The sequence below is a fragment of the Egretta garzetta genome, unplaced genomic scaffold (genome assembly GCF_000687185.1).
Source record: "Egretta garzetta isolate BGI_Z169 unplaced genomic scaffold, ASM68718v1 scaffold148, whole genome shotgun sequence".
NCBI classification, from domain to species: Eukaryota; Metazoa; Chordata; class Aves; order Pelecaniformes; family Ardeidae; genus Egretta; species Egretta garzetta.
In genome coordinates, this window is record NW_009260669.1 from 436,903 (window position 1) to 454,655 (window position 17,753).

General features: G+C 37.3%; 1 protein-coding gene across 1 annotated transcript in view; it reads left to right on the forward strand.

Annotated features, from left to right (window-relative positions):
* Positions 1-17,753, forward strand: part of LOC104132374 (guanine nucleotide-binding protein G(i) subunit alpha-1) — a 34,780-nt gene that overhangs the window by 349 nt on the left and 16,678 nt on the right. The gene's annotated exons all lie outside the window — the stretch shown is intronic.

A 17,753-nucleotide genomic window follows, 5' to 3' on the forward strand; every position in this document is an offset into this window, starting at 1 on the left:
GGTGCCTTCCTCGGGTAACGCGGCGGGGGGAACGCCGCCCTGCCGTCGTGGGGTATGTGCTCGTGGCCCCCCGAAAGTTTTCGGGGAAAGGGGAGGCACAGCAGCCTGTTAACGCAGGTGGGCGCCTCGGCGTCTGTCGCGGTTAGAGGCAGGGCCCTTCTGGGGAAACGGCGCGGCGCGGTTCGTCCCCAGGCCCTCCTTTACAGCGGGCCCGGACTAACATATGCAGGGGATAACATCTCAAACTTTTGACGTGGATTCTGTGTACCTCTGCTCAGAGGGAGGAAATTTTAGGTTGGAGGATGCTTGCTCTTAATGTTTCTTGTAGACCCGAACACCACCTAAACTGTTGCTGGAAGAATAAAGTGCAGAAGGCACCAAAGGAACGCTATTCAAAGCACTATCTAACTTTTTGCATTGTTTTATTTTTGTGGAAGTTGCTTACGTTGCTGAAATCTAACAGCGGGAAGTACAACCTTGATGGGGATTCCAAGTGCATAATGTTGTGACTCACATAATATGCTATCGTGTTCTTGCATTTTCATCACAAGTAACTTGAAGCGAGCTTTTTTTCTGTATTTTAAGTGACACACTTGTGTATAAAGATAAGTAAAATAAGGTTATTTAAAAGAATTACTATACAAGAAAAAAGGAAATACCTTTGTGCAGGACTAGAACTATTGTACAGCTTGCGGACAGCTGAATGCTGCAAGATTTGCATTGTATTAATGTTGTAGGGAGTTTTACAGTATGTTGTGCCATATAGCTAAACCAGACTGGATCCTTCTAATCCGGAGTTAAAAAGCTGTTGAGTTGCAGCTTTCCTCGTGCTGCCCCTCCTCTCCCAAAGCTACAGTTTCAGGCAAACTTTTTAAATGACTGACCAATTTCTCGCTCCCCTCGACACTGATTTTGCTAGATTGCTCCTCTACAGTGCTCTGTACAACGTATGAACATTGTAGTAGACCTCTTAAATAACTTCTTTCTGTTACTAAATTCTAAAATAGCTCCAGAAAGGTACATGAAACCGAAGCACTTCCATGTGTAGGTGAAGAGATGAAACAAACCTCGTATGGGGAAAAAGAAATGTCCTAAAATATGCTTACAGATTTAGAATTTCACTTGCAAGAGAAACAGTTAAAGATTTTCATTTTGGTTCATTTTCCAGAAATTTTTAGGTTTTTGGTTGGTGCTGTGCCTAGTTCTGTACCCCTTTGGAATCCTCAGATTGTTGCGTGGAAAGGTTATCCTGTATGTGATCGATAGTGGTACTGCAGAATATGTTACCGTCTTTTTCGAAGGTGGCGAAGTAATGCTTTTTATGTCTTCTGGCAAGTCATTGAAAATTATTTCTCAGTATTTTTCTGTTCTGTATGGAAGTTTTAGTACATGTAGTTTGGTAGTTGTCTTCATATCTTTCATCATATCCTGTGGATACGGATAAAGTCCACATCTACAGAAAGATGCTTTAAACTTGGGAATGAATGTTGTCACTATTTTCAGTATTTTAATGCTCTTTATATGAAGTCCTGTGTTACGAGCTTTTATTTTTAAATTGGCCAGCTTCTGTGTTTCTAATACAGAAAAGCTTTTGAGGAAAGTATGCTTTTTCTGCTGGAATCTCATGAAATCTTAGGTTATGGAATAAATGCTCAAATACATGTGTTTTGTCATAGTGTTCTGAGCAGTAGCTCAGTTGATTTAGTATTTCCACGTTCCCTATGGTGTGAAAACTAGCAGGCTGACTTCTTTTAGGACCAGTGTTTGCATCATTATTTAAACAAAAATTACCTAAATGTTTACTGAACGCAGGATGTGGTTTTGTATATACACCCATGGATGCATTTCTGTATTTCACATGTCTTGGAATGAAAGTTAAGTTTTTCTGTTACTTTTCCTTGCAACTGTGTCAGATCCCTGTTATGTGGATGCTTTATCTGATGGCAAAACTATTTAAAGTTACTTCCACTAGAGTTGCTTTCTTGCCGCTCACTTTCCCAATTGCTTGTTCAGCCCATATGTCATAGTTTATCATCTACTCGGTTGTACTCCTGTATCTATTTATGGGCTTGTTCTGTCAAGAAGATTCTGAAATAAAAGGAAAAGTACAAATTGTGGTCTGCTGCCAGGAAAATACAATGTGTGAGAGGCATCTAAATACCTTGCTTATGTAGAAAAAGGGCATGTAAGCTGTATACCTCTTGACCCAATAAGACAGATTTATTCCAGCATCTGTAAAAACTATATTTCTGTGTGGTGATTGGAGAATTCTACTGAAGCTTGAGCTAGAATGCTCAATTGAGGGAATATGTGTTTATAAAATCAGTCTATTTCTAGTTTTTTTAAATTTAATTTGTTCCATTATATGCTTTTCTAAAGGTTTTTCTGAAACAGGAAATTGTAATGATTTAATTAAGAGATAGATGTGGTATTGCTGTTCTTAAGCCATGACTTTGTGAACAATATCACCAATCCTTGTTAGATTTAGATTTTGTTGTCCTGTCTCCAGGAAGAAGCAAACATATTTAAGCTCTGCAAAATACTGTTGGTCTGGATTATCTAACTACTTTCGTCGTATCTGTAAATTGGTGCATCATTTTGTGCAAATTTGACTGCAGGTCATTTGGAGTAAAAATAGTGGATTCTGAGCGTTATCCATGTATAACAATATTTTAACCTTGTAATTCTATGCACTTCAATGTGCTATTCCAACAGCAGGAGAAGCTTTTCTGGAAAATTTCTGAGCACCATCCTCATTTTAGAAGTAAGCTGAATGGAAAATTCTTGTTTATACCTGGAATTTGGGGATTTCATTTTTACAAATCATTAAATAAATGAGCTTCTTCCATTTAAAATTATTTTCTATCAATGAGTGACAAAGAAATAGTTACATTTCGTGTGAACTCAACAAAAGGTGGAGTCTAGTATATTGTCCAACACTAGAAGTTTAACATACAAAAAGTACTTTTCCTTGAGCACTTAAATATTTGTGTCAAGTTGACAGTTCCTAAACTTCTGGTTCCTAATTGTTTGAAGTAATACTTTGTTTTATTATAATTTTTTTGTTGTTTCTTATAGGTAATCTCATATACATAGGGTGAGTGAGACTTTTGAAAAGCAATGTGTATTTTGGCTGGCTTCCAAGTAGAGAAAGCAGTAGACTTAAGTTGTTTTTCGCTTCCATCGTTCCTCATCTTAACTTTTGGTGTTGAACAAATAAAAATTCCATTGATGCCTGCCGAATGCATGTAATTCTACTGCTGTTGAGAGACGGTGGTTCTGTGTGCTGACCGATCTGTGTGCTGCATTAGTGTACATGTGATCCAGATCAGGTGTGGATTTGCAAGTACATTTCTGTTGAATTAGCTGAAGCACATAAGACTGAATTTCTGCCAACTGCAGGAGAACAGGCAGTACCTCATTTAGTAGAAAGCCTTCTGGTATGAGGTTAACTCATCATGTTTTATGAATATATTCAAACTGGCAGCATGAGTTTATAGGATTAGCACTTTGTCTTGTGGATTATCACATTCTTCACCTAATATAGCAAATTTAGTGTTCAGGTTCTTAATATCTTGAAAGAAAAATGCAATAGATATGTCTTAAACATTCTTTAGAAGTGGATCCTGGAATCTAGGAGGTCACAGACCATATATTTGGCAACTGTAATTATCTGTCTTCTTTATGGATAATAATGTTTGCAGATTTAAGTTCAATGGATACCTTTACACACACAGAATCATGGAATTGTTTAGGTTGAAAAAGACCTCCAAGATCATCAAGTCCAACCCTTAACCTAGCACTGCCAAGTCCACCGCTAAACCATGTCCTAAGCACCTCATCTACGCATCTTTTCAATACCTCCAGGGATGGGGACTCAACCACTTCCCTGGGCAGCCCATTCCAATGCCTGATAACCCTTTTGGTGAAGAAGTTTTTCCTAATGTCCAATCTAAACTTCCCCGGTGCAACTTGAGGCCATTTCCTCTTGTCCTATCGCTTGTTACTTGGGAGGACAGACCAATGCCCACCTCGCTACAACCTCCTTTCAGGCTCTTGTAGTGAGCAATAAGGTCTCCCCTCAGCCTCCTTTTTTCCAGGCTAAACAACCCCAGTTCCCTCAGCTGCTCCTTAAAGGACTTGTGCTCTACACTCTTCACCAGCTTCGTTGCCCTTCTCTGGACATGCTCCAGTGCCTCGTTGTCCTTCTTGGAGTGAGGGGCCCAACACTGAACACAGTATTTGAGATGTGGCCTCACCGGTGTGGCGTACAGGGACATGACCACTTCCCTACTCCTGCTGGCTACACCATTCCTGACCCAAGTCAGGATGCTGTTGGCCTTCTTGGCCACCCGGGCACACTGCTGGCCCCCATTCAGCCAGTTGACCAGTACCCCCAGGTCTTTTTCTGCCAGGCAGCTTTCCAGGCACTCTTCCCCAAGCCTGTAGTGTTGTGTGGGGTTGTTGTGACCCATGTGCAGGACCCAGCACTGAGCCTCATTGAACCTCATACTCATGACCAACAGAGCCACTTCCCTATTCCTGAATAGATCTTGGTGATTAGTACTGGCACATTGGCACGTTGTGTTCTTAAAGATACCTGTTTTTTAACTTAAGACAGAATACTGTTCTTAATCTTTTTCATTGCCATTTTCTTGTTCCTTAAGGCAGTAACTAGAAGAATTCTATTCAGTTGTTGCTCTAAATCTTCACATCTCAGGTGTCTTTTTCTGGCTGCTTTTCTTTTGTTACAGACCAGCATCTTTTTGTCTGTTCAGTCAACTGACTCCCACTGCAAAATTTCAGAATGATGGTCCTCGCAGTCCTGGGCAATACCTACCTTCCTCCAGACCTGACTGCACATTGGACGAAAAAAATACATATATGCTGTTTGTACCATTACTTCTCTTGCCTTTCCTCTGGAGTATTCTCTTTCTCCACACTTGCAGGCAAAAAAAGACTTTAGAAGTCTGAACTTATGGGAGCTCTCAAAAAAGCTTTATTCTCACAAAAAAGTATTGCACATTTCAGAGACGCTGACCTCATCTTTGTAAGCTATGCAAGCCTAGTCTAAAACGGTTCTGACAAAATGTTTCCTGTCTCCCATTCAGACACAACTATCTATAGATATTTACAAAGTTCATCTCTTATTTAAAAGGTGTTTTGTGATACCTAAAAGAAGTGTTTAACGTTTGGGTTTTTTTTTTTTAGGCTTGCTGGTCTTGTCTGTCTGCCCTTCCCCTCCCCTTTTCCCCCCAACTTTCTGACTGTCTGCTTAGATTTAGCAGGAGTTCTGAACTAGGAGCTCTTTTGCATTTTAATATGGTACAGTTGGACTCTGCCAATCAGGATGTTATTTATTTGGACTTCTATATCTGACTTTGTAGTTAAGTCAATTAAATCCTCAAGCCTTTGTACTAAATATAACAATAATTTCAAAGAACAAAGTCACAATTACTAGATTCCCATAGTGTAATAATCCCCCTTGCTGTTGTGGAAGGAGGCTTATGGATGTACAGAAAACACAGCCATTCAGTTATGGTTGTGCTTGTATAATTGCAGTTTGGGGTTTTTTTTGCTCGTTTCTTTGTATTTGAACGTTGGTATAATAATTTAAAACATCATAATATTGGTTTTTAATGTGCATATAGACTTGTTCACTATGATACAAATTATCCTTAGTGATTTCAGGTCATCTGTTGCATTAATATTTTAAATCTTCATTTTGGAAGTTTCTTTATAAAATCACCATTTATGATTGTATCATTATTTTAATTCTTTAACATTCTTAGGAAAAAAATTACATCAGTTCATGTTGTTTTAGAAAGCGCTAAATAGAAACTGTATGTGTTGTACTGTGTCACCATACCAGTGATGGCAACTTTGCCTCTTTATCTCTTGGTTAAAAAGTGTAGTTATGGATATATAAAAATTTCTTTAACTTATCTTTTGCATCAGGCATTAAGGCTTTTAAAATATATTTTATTTTAAGAGGTAGAAAACATTTTAAGCTTAAAACTTATTTTCCTTCAAGTTGTCTTTTAAAAACAATGAAATGCTTTTTTTTTTTTTTTTTTTTTTTTTTTTTTTTTTTTTACACCTTCCCCACCACCACCCCTCCTGAATTAGAAACCAAAAAATCTCTGGTAGTGGTTTTTTTTTTGGGTCAGCCATTTACTCCCAGTGTCACCAGTGCCTCAAGACTACACATAAGTTCTGTAATACACTGACTTAATTGGTTTCTTCTTACTTTTTCTGGAAGCACAGTTTACTGTATCATCATTGTGCTGATGTTACAGTTTACTTCAGTCCTATAGGTTGTATCACTGAAGTGATGGTGTATTTAAGCTAGCCTCCTTCTGTTATTTTTAACTCACTTCAGAGCTAAAGTTTACAGTGTAGCTCCTTGCATAGTTGTGTTGGCACAACTTGAACTCAGTCTTTGTGCTGTAAAGAGTTAGGCTGTGCTGATTTATATAATCACATCACCAAAGTGGATTGTTCTTTTGCTGCCACATTTTGCTCTTTAGTTGTTTGGGTCCCCTGAGAAGGAAGAATTGAGTAGTCGGCACATCCTAAAGTCTGGCTAAAGAGGGCATGAAATTCTGAAGTTGGTTTTGCTGCTGAGCCTGATGGATGTCTGCAGTGTTTCTTGTAATATGCTGTCTGGCAAATGTCAAGGTAGAAGACTGGAAGTAGAAAAGAGGTATTTAAGATGTTCTGTTAAGTATGAAATTTTTCAGCCATGGAAATAAAGATCTGAACTGACTTGATAATTCTCTATCAAAAGGTTTTTTCCAAGATTTGTATAGGAGAACCTGTATTGATGAAAACTTGCTATTCTGAGGTCAAGTCTTAGTCATTGTCCAGCTTTACTGAGGTCAGCTGTTCTATTTATTGTCCTCGTTTGCTCAGTGTCCTACTGTTACCTCAGGCTTTGTGCAAATTACTGTTTTCTTATTCTGTAAATGGAACTTAGTTGGCTTCACCTGAGAGATTCTGTATCCAAAACTTATTTAAGTTGGTAAGGTATATAGAGAGCAGCTGGAAAAATCAGAACTTTGAACTGGTGAGAGCAAGAATTTTTGAGTGTGCTATTCAGAAAAATGCAGGGATTTTGATGTGGCTCACCTTAGTGACATTTCTGAGTGGAAGAATAATTAAGATATTGAAATTTATTAGATTATTAAGTCAAAAATAAACTCTTTATGCTGAGACACTTTTGTGTACTAGGAATGTATGCTTTTGCAATAGAAGATTTGAACTCATCTCTTAATGCTAAACATATTTTGTTCTCTTTGTCCATTGAGTAGGAGCAGATAAGACTAAATAAGATTTCTTAATGAGAATCAGGGTAGGAAATGAAGGAATGATATGATGTCATAGACTAATTATCTGTTTTTACTACTGCTCATAACCCTTTCACAGTGTAGCTGTGGATTTGGAAGATGTTTCCCATCATCATAGCTTTACCCTGGTAATTTGCAAAGCCGTGGAGCCAGCTTCAAAATCTCTGGAATTATCTATAGCTTGAATATGTAACAGGAGGTAAAGTATCATGCATCTGTTTATGCTGTCCCAGCAAAATGGCCTAAAAATCACCTAGTGTCGCAGATATGCATATGCATTATTCCTTGATTTGAAAGCATGTTATCTGTTCAGGATCTGTTTCAGGATCTTAAATCACGGCGGTAATTGACATAGAGCATTTAAGAACCGATTTTTAAATAAGAGATTTGTTGTTAAACGTATGATAGGTAAATAAATTGCTTTTCTTTCCTGGCTTTGGTAATTGAAGTGTCACGGAAGCTCTAAATGACACAATTTCTTGGATGTTTAAGTATCAACTTAATAAATCCAGTAGCGGTGTTGACATGTAGATATATGTTTATATGGGCATTACGTATTTATATTTAGAGATGCATGTAAACTGCAATATTATATATTCCAGTATCAATTTATATAGGAACTAGAAAATACTTTTTGTAAAGCTACTTATTTAAAGGAATCAACACCATTTGAATATACAGTGTTTCAATTTATGAAATAAACTGTACCTCATTACTTTTTCATATATGCTTTTTAGAAATGCAGTATTGCATTTGAAGTGTGTAATATACTTGGCAAAGGTACCTGATTAAATCTTCAGTGAAATATAACAGTATCTAGGCAACCAGAATGGACAGGAAGTCTTTACAATCATTGCTCTAAACAGATTGCTTTTAAATAAGAAATCAATGTACTGTAATGAAAATTTCTGTTGAAGCTGTGAAGCGGGTTTACAATTCATAATATCTTCTAGAATTTAATATGGTCTGTTTCTTGAAATGAAAATACTGTTGTAATCAGATGGCTACCTGTATCCCATCTTCCCTTTGCGAAGTTGATAAAATAATTTCTTGTGTACAACTATATGTTGTTTTTTTACATGGGTGAAGCTATTGTAGTTGTTTGGCTCATAATACGAGTTGTTACTCGTCACGATTGTAAGGACTTTCTGAGTCTCTGGGGTTTTTTTTTTGTTTTTTTTTTTCATTTCCAGCAAAACTCAAGAGGTTCTTGCCTACTTCCTAAATCCATATCGGAATGCTGGAAATCAGCAGTGTGTGTTGTCTAATAAGCAGTTGAGCCATACCAGAAGCTCTGTGTTGCTAAAAAGGAAAGTGCTCTTGCAGCATCTGGCTGAATGGTTTTGCCCTCTCCCTGGCACTTTTAAGTGCTTAATTCAGTTTTCAGCTGGTTTAATAGTCAGATTGGCTGTCCTGTGTGGACTTACTTTCCTGCTAGAGTGGTCAATTTAATTGCTATTTTGTAATGGTCTGGTGAGGACCTGAATAAAAGCATGATGAGATACATGCCTTATGCAAATGGAAAACTGGAAATGCATGGCAGTGGGTAGAGGGGAAAATGGAACAGGATTCTTTTAATTTCTGCATTTCCATGTTGCAGTTTACTGTAGAATTGGATTAGAAATAATGCGGAATTGTGTTCACCTGCGAGGTCCAGTTGATAGGCATGTTAAACTGCATTCAGAAATCACTTATTTTAAAACTTCATTGCTGGAATAGGAGATAATGCCCATCTTTCTCAAGGAGTGTGTTGATTAGGGCACTTGACTGGAAAATGGAGGTAGGAGTTTGTTTTCGTTCCAAGTCAAGGGTGTCTCAGAACTGTTTCCTTATCCTGTTCTAACTTAGAGGTCGTAGGCTTGAGTAGGAAGAATCCTCTTCTGCCTAACACTCTGTGAAGAATGCAAGATGGTAGTGGACAAGTGTAACTGCCAGCTCAGTGTCCAAACCAGAGAGGAGAATGGAGCCATTAGCCTCCAGTTAAAACAGTAAAGATGTACCTAATATTATAAACAGAACACAGTGTGAATGTAGTATTGGAATGCAATTTTAAAACTTGCTATGGCAGGAGATAAATGTCTTGCAATAACAAAATTTGGAGTAAACAAGACAATTGTCTTGAATATTTATGGATTTTATTTAATTAAATGTTATTTTGAATGCTCGCTGTTTTCGGAATCTGCCAGTGATATACAGTACAAGGGTGGACTGAAAATAAGCTGCTAAGTCTTATTTAAGGGTTGTCTGTATTCTTGATGCATTAAATACTCCTTGAAGCGTTTTGAAAGCAGATTTCTCTGCTGTAGGCAGATTCAGTTACTGATCCTTAATAAATCCAGTAAACTCTCAGCAAAACTGTTATATGCTTCCTAAAGCTCTTAAAGACATTGACAGGGATTCTTTCTAATATGCTTTACTGCCTCAGTGTTTGCTAGCAAAGGCTGTCATTTAATTCCTAGATGAGAGACTACCTAGGTTGTTTTCTCTCTCTGCTGTTCTGGAACATAGGACCTTTCGGGGCTAGATTAGACCGGGCTTTGACAACATGCTTGTTTGAGGGCCTGGCAAGCTGCTATTTGTGTAGGTATCTATCTTACTCCTTGCTTCTGGGCTTGTTGGGTGCAACTGCCTGTTTGAATGCGTTGAAATTTTTATATACTTAAAAGCCTTCTCAGTTTAATTTGAGACCAGTTAAGTGCAAAGTCTGTTTAAACATGAACAGCAAAAAAAAAAAAAAAAAAAGGCAAATTTTTGGCTTTGTACTGTTAACCACAAATAATATTCTGCTTGTAGGTAGCTTTGTGTGGAAAATGCATGTGCATGTAACAAAAGAATATGGTTGAGTATACACATGAATTTTCTTTCCTTGTTCAAATGCAAATAAATGTTCTGAAAATGTTTGCTTTTGAAAAAGATCAGTCTGGATAGCTAGATCTTTTCATTTAACATTTCAATCTATGTCACTGTGTAAGTTCTTACAGTTTTTTGGTGGAGGTGGAGACCTTTTTGTAGTGAACTTAGGTCAGCTATCAATAATGCTTATTCTCATTATTTTTGTGGATCTTAGTCCTTGAGCTACAAGATGAAAAACTGTTAAGTTAGGCATGGATGAAGACTGAGAATTTATGTGAACTGAATTTTTTTGCACTACTTTTACAATAATGGGCTAACTTCTAGTGTAATTGCTTTTGCCCTGGTACAAACTTTGACAATACCCGTTTATCTCATTAGCAAGTAATGCCTCGGTGTCACATGACAAGTAGAGCTTTGAATAAAGTCAGTTGAGATTTACATGAGATATCTTTTTCCTATTTTGATAGGAATGCACACGCTTTGCTTTCTGATTTTCCTGACTCTTTGTACAGTTACATAGTAATACGAGGTAGCAGGGACAGTCGGATCGGTCACAACTGTAGATAATACAACAGTAGTGTTGGTCTGAATTGCAAGTGGAGCCTCACATGAAAATATGCTGTGAATTCCAAGTTCTTCCTTTGTATCTCTCCACCAGAATAACCTGCATAAAGTACACCTCTGTTGCAGTGGGGAATTCTTTGTAAAGTATCTTTGATTGTGATTAATGATAGTCTGCTTAGTAGTAGAAGTTCTCTCTGGTATCTGTCACTGAACCTACCATCTTTGCACACTTTATTTATAGCTCAGTGAACAGTAAAAGGCCATGAAGGCTAACCACACTGTCAAGAAAAATGTCAGGACACTCTGGATTTCTAGAGGTTTATTATATACATATTTGGAGGTCTGGGTGAGGCGTGCTGTACTCTGCCAGCAGAAATTGGCAGTAACTGTCTTGGTAAACATTGTAAGAGCGAAGGAGGTGGTTCTTTCTGTTGGAGCAGTCAGCATTTATGTCCTGTAGTGTGGTCATATACCATATCCACTCAAACTCATGTTCTAGAAGGTATTTAATCATGTTCTTTCAGACCATGATTTCAAAGTACATAGTGATTGTTTCTGAGCATACTACTATGTATGGAAGAAGATAGCCACTTCAATTTTTTCAAGTAATACATTTAAATCTTATTTTAATTTTGAAGAGAAAACTAGTTATTTGCTATTAGTGAAGTTCCATTAGAAACACAAGTTTCTGGGCTTTGAATTTTGAGGAGGTTCTTAAATCTTTTAGAGGAGGCATGGAGGCTGGCCTTTGATACGTTGAAGTAGTCAACTGATAATCTTACCAAGCTGCTGTCAGCACTGACACATGAGATAAACCTGGAGCCACACACGTTTTAGCTGCTGAAGGTGTGACATATAGTTGTCAGGCAGCAAGCTTGATTATTATGTGGTTTTCATCTCTAAATGTGCATCCATTCACTTATTTAATTTCTGGCATAAGTAAAAGGTTTATTTCCAAACAAGTCTCAGCTTGTCACAGTCCTGCTGGGTTTGGCACCTCACACAAAGGAAGCTATGCTTATATCTTAATTGAAGAAAATGCTTTGGAATTTAAAGTACAATGGCACTGTCCCTACGTAAGGCAATGATACTGTTTTTTTAAGAGGTCTCTTGTATGTTCTCAAGAGATGTCTTTTTAAAGTAGATTCAATTCCAAGGTACCGTATTTCCTTTTGAATGTTTTGCAGAGTTTCTGAAATACAGCACTGGAGATTGTACTGGAGCTATCCTTAATAGCGAGACAATGAGTCCACAATATGGTTATGGTATATGTCATGCACATAACGATAAAAGTTTTTCTACTATATAGCAGTAGCTGTACAGCCAGTAATCTGAAACAATTGCGGAATATAAATGTAAGAATAGTTTTGAAGAGCTAGATGTAATTTGTGTTCAAAAGCTGCATGCAATCAAGTGTGTTGTACATAAAATTGCACATAACAAAAAATTCTGCTACGGTTATCACATGCATCAAATTCTAAGCAAAAAGATGATTTCATAAAACTTTTGTCATAAAAAGATATTAAGTACTAATAGAAAATTTGAAATAGCTGGAAACTCAATTCATCCTTCTAAAGATGTGAATAAAAGTTATGTTGCGTGCAAAACAGAGTGTGTGCTCTGCTCATTTTGCTATAAGCTTTATTTTTTAAATTCATTGTGTTCCAGAGACACTGAATATGAAACCATGCTTTGTTGTTTCAATACTAAACTAATTAATACAATCTTTATCACTTGCTTATATGTTTACTACAGTATAGCCTAGGTATCTAAGAAATTTAAAGCAGCTTATTGGAGGTCTAGACCTGAATGAACACACAGGATGCTAACGTGAGTCAATAGGCAATTGCTTCCTGAGGTAATGTTTTATATTAGTAGTTTTCTTAAATGATATTTTTTATATATAATATGTTGACTATTTTGTTGTCTACTATTGATTTCAAACATCTGCTAAGAGCAATACCGAAGACCTAGGAAAGAAATAATTAGTTGTAATTAATTCTTGATTTATTAGGGAATTTACAAAAGTGACAGTGGCTTATAGGTTTAAAAGGTGCTGTTTCCGTAGAACTAGGCCAGCATGCAGCTACTGAAACCTTGAGCATTATCTCAGACCTTTTATCTGAGTCAGTGTCATAATTTTAGAATCTGTCACTCCTGTGGTTTCAACAAGTGATGTAATCTGGGATTCACACTCTGTTACTACACGGCTAAGTTACTGAAATATTTTCTTCCAGTAATTATTCACACAGCTTCTTTCTTAACTCATTCAAAGTTTCCCGGCACGTTCAAATTCCAGTAGCTATGCAAATTCTAAGACTAATGCCACCTTGTCAGTAACGTCAACATTTGGTTGACTACATGAAAACAGTTGGTAAGGGGAAAAGGAACATGAACTCTGTCAGTGGCAGCAGCCACCCCAGAATTAGAAGAATACAGTATGGTGGTAGATAAGTGTAACTGCTGGGTGGCTTCAGAAAGGGGGAGTGGGGACACAAGAGAAAAAAACAAATTGCAGGGGGATAGAGTGGCATGGATAGTGGTGTCAGAGAATACTTTATTTAGTGGTCAACCCGTCTCACGGAAGCATAGCAACAAGTTTCCACTGGTTGTGGGTTTCTTGTGCTAGCATTGATGTATTTTGAATATAGTAACAATGTTTAGCAGCTTGAATTCTGATTTAAGTCTCGTGTCTGGTAGTGTGTCATGAGGTGATAAATTTAAGAGATTATACTTCCAAGGTATCTGCTTGCCATGTGCTTTTGTAAGAGATTACTGGCCCTGTAGCAGAAGCAGTAGAAATCACTGAGCTTTTAGCTTGTGCTGTGACCAGTGGCAGCTGAGGAACAGCCAACATTCATCTTGTGCCTTCTACTGTGAAATGTTAACATCCCACAGAAAACTGTGTGGGAGAGTTGTGGGGAGAGGACTTTACAGTAGGTGAATCCAACAACTTACGAGTCAATGTGTTTTATTTTAAATTTCTTATGTGTCTCTAACTTAATCTGGTGCAAGTCTCCTGTTTTACAGTCTGAAAAGCTGACAAGCATCCACTGAAATTTTTATATTAATTACTCTTGTCCATACTTGAAATCTCTTCTGGCAACATACAAGACTATTCTACTTGTTTGTGTGTTCCATTCCTTTGTCCGACTTAATTGGTGGTTCAAAGCCAGCCCCATTCTACTTGTCAGTTTTTACCTAACTCTTCTCTTAAACTAGGTTGGGGTTTTTTTCCCCTCTAGATTTAGTCTACAATTTTTTCTGTGTTAGTGTTGCAAGGAGTATATTTGTGCTATTAAGAATTGTTGTACTTGACAGTTGGTTTCCTCCAAAGAGGGATACTGTGAACTTGAAGTTTACATTGCTTTTTATTTTGGTATTTGATTAGTTTCTTCAGTATAAGCAATTAGCAAATGTTTCACAAGTTAGAAATGTTACTATTAAGATCTCAGCACTTACAAATAACAGTTTCTGTGCTTGGGTGCATAAAGCATTTGTTCCAGAAATTTGTAGTTCTGGAATGCTTGCTATGTAGGCAGTGTGTGGGATAATAAATCACGAGGCACTATGAGTAGTTTAAAGTAACATTTTTGCTGACTTGTTATTTTTAATCATTATAAAATACTTATTTCAGTTCTTTTTAAACACAGACCTGCTCCATTTGGAAAGGAAAAGAGTACTGAGTCTGTCTAAAATGATTTTTGCTACAATTTCCTATTAGGGAGTCATAGGATCATAGAATCATTTAGGTTGAAAAAGACCCTTAACATCATAAAGTCTAACCAAGTCTGTCTGTCTTAATAATTTTCAGTAAGTTCTTGTGTAACTGGCCAAACAGCAGCTTGGAGAATCAAATATTGCTTTAGTTGTTTCTTAAATTTATTTGAGCTTTGCTAGCCCTACTCAGTTCCTTCAGAGTACTGTACATGAGGCTGATCTGTTAAATGGTTTTTTGGTTGGTGCTTTGAACATGAAGATGCTTTGATATTTTTTCTCTCTGAAGTTGAAAGTTGGCTTTGAAAAAAAATTATAATACAAATTTAGCCCCTCTTATTTAGTTGAGCTTCAGATTAACTGTGCCATGGATAGTGCAGCAGGCTTGGTCATAGGCCTGGGTTTATGTGCTAGGTATGAATTCACTGAGTGCCGTCATAACTCATGCTGATTCAGGTAAACAGCTGCTTTGGATAGCACTAATACTAGCTGTGGAAGTATTGACATGTGAAGGTAGAGCCTGATTACTAAACTTTGAGGCAGAAGACCCTTCAGGTTATAGTGGAATCTGTGGGGGAAATGTGGGTCTGCTATGTTCTGTATTAAATTGTGCTGATTAAGTTGGACGTGCTTTGCTTCTATTCTTTGTCAGTCCTTATAATGAAGCATAGGGATCTATCTGCTTTCTGGCAAGCAGGTGTAATAAGAGTGTTAGACTTAGTTGAAGTTATATTCCAACTGAACTATGGGAATAAAAGGTTTAAAATTCTGCTTTAAATTAGATTTTCATAGGATGTGTTGCCCTCCTTTTTTTTTTTTTTTTTTTTTTTTTGGTGAGGAGTGCACGATGGATGCAAAGTGTGCAAGAGAGATGAAAATACTCATCAGTTACTAAAACTTCCTTACAGGTAGCTTAGACTGATTTAAAACTAAGCAAACAAAAAATGCCCACCATTCTTTCAAATTTGAAACTGTTTTTCTAGTATGAGCAGAACTGTCATGTCTTTTTATTTATATTTATTAGTATTTTTTATGTTATGCATAAGTAGTAACTGAGCCAATAAGACTGTCTGTTCAAATTATTGGCAGTAGTGAAGATGAAATTAAGTATCACACTTAAGTAGTAGGCAATAAAGAGCATCCTTTACTAGATGATTGAAGAATATACGATCAAGTCTGTCTAAATTTGGGTCGAGTTTGGTTGTGACAGTATAGCTAGCTCTGACATTTTATGCGTGGCTGTCACATGAAATATTAAATACAACTTGCTCCTGTCTAAACCTTTCTAAACCAGAGTTAGTTCTTATTTTGCTGTATGGATAACTTATTCATACTGAGGTAAAGGAGGAAATTTTACAAATGCATCTATCAGAAAACATGGCTGAGCTCTGAATTCAGGGGTGTGAAAATCGTAATTCTCAGTATGGGACAGTAAGTAAGGTGTAATTTTCTTACATACTTTGCAAAAGTTATTAGTCAAGCTGCAGGCATTTTAGCATGGAGTTAAAGAAAAAAATGAAGCCAAACAACTGTTTCTATTTTCCATTAAATAAAACAGGGGAATGCATCTTCCAGGAACTCACTGTTGATGTTACGTACTCTGTAATAAATGACTTAATTTTTTTTTTATATGTATTATGAGTGTTTATGGTTATGTTATTGAGAGGGGTTTTATGAGAATTCTTGTTACTTGGTACACATGAATTCTAACACCATAGAGAAACACACATTTCTGACTCAGGAAAAACTGAGTAGAAAGTGTATTACAAAATAATTAAGTTTTGATACTGTGACTAGTCTTGACATTGACCTGCTTGGTTAGTCAAATGTGGCGAATTTTTAACAGCAAGAGCACTTCACAAAGTTATGTAAATTAAATGCTGTACTAATATTTCTTAATATCTCCAAAATTGCTGTTGAATGCAGGGGGGTATACTTTCTCCAAACTGTTTGAATAAAAATATTAACCCAAAGCAAATTACAGTAATTTCATTAATAAAGCTAATCTTTAAACTTTCGTCGCCTATTTGTGCTTAAGTGCATAATTGGGTATTTACAGATAAAGTGCTAATTTAGTTTCTAAATGCTTCAGGTGTCACAATAAAACAGATGACTTTTGTACTGATGTGTCTGTTTTCTGCTTATATTAATATACTGACATTGAACTTCCATGGCAACTTAGAGTCTGAGAACTATTAGCTACTCTATAAAGAAACTTGCAGGTTTACAAAAAATAAGTCTTCTACTTGGACATTAGCCAAAGGTGACATTAGGCAATCTTAGATTGATGTTGACAGGCCTATTGTACTCCTTAGCTACTTAATTCTGCAGCACACTAGCTCCTGTTGGTGCTAACACTCATTCTACTGCGTGTTGGAGGAAGGGAAGTCTAGCCACATCAGTAGCAGTGCTGGGAGGAGGTGGGACAACTTTTGGCAGCCACTCTTAAAATGGCTTGAGTCTGTCATGAAACTACATGTTTGGTTTAATAGGAGGAATATCCCAAAGATATCACTATACAGTAGTCAAAGTATAGAAATACTCTGTTATACAGACATCAAATAATATTTTAAGTTAGAAGAAACCTGTAGAGGTCATCTAGCTCAGCCCTTGGTTCAACACCAGGATAACATCAAAATAGGTGAGCTTTGTCCAGTTAAATCTTTAAGATCTCCAAGGCTGAGTTTCTACTTCGTCTATGCGCAATTGGTTCCGGTGCTTAACCTCTTCCATATCCCTGTCCCCCCCGCCTTATATCTCTGCAAAACTGCCTGTGCTGCAGCTCCTTGATTGCCTCACATCTTTTTATTGTGTACCCTGAGAAGTGTGCTCTGCTTCAGCTGTCTTAAGTGGGTTTTATGGAGAGAACAGCAATTAGACGCAGCCCACCTCACTTCCCTCCCCCCCACCCCTGGTATTTTTTTCAGGATTAAAAAGCACAGGTCTGTGTAGCTTTTCCTTGTATGCCATATGCACCAGCCCCCTAATCAACTAAGTGACCTTTTACTGTTTTTTGTCTAGTTGATCCGTATCTTATTTACTAGATGCTGAGAGGGGGAACAGTGCACAGGACTCGGATACAGTGTTGTGAATGCTGACTGCTGGGGAATAGCAGCTTCTTTTGACTTACTGACTGCAGTTCTGCCAATGCAGCAGTGGCAGGTGTTGGCCAGGGTCAACTCAAACACCCACAGAGCTGCTTGATCACTTTCCTCTTCCTCAGGATAAGGAGAAAATAGAAAGAAGGCAAGAAGCCTCATGGATCAAGAC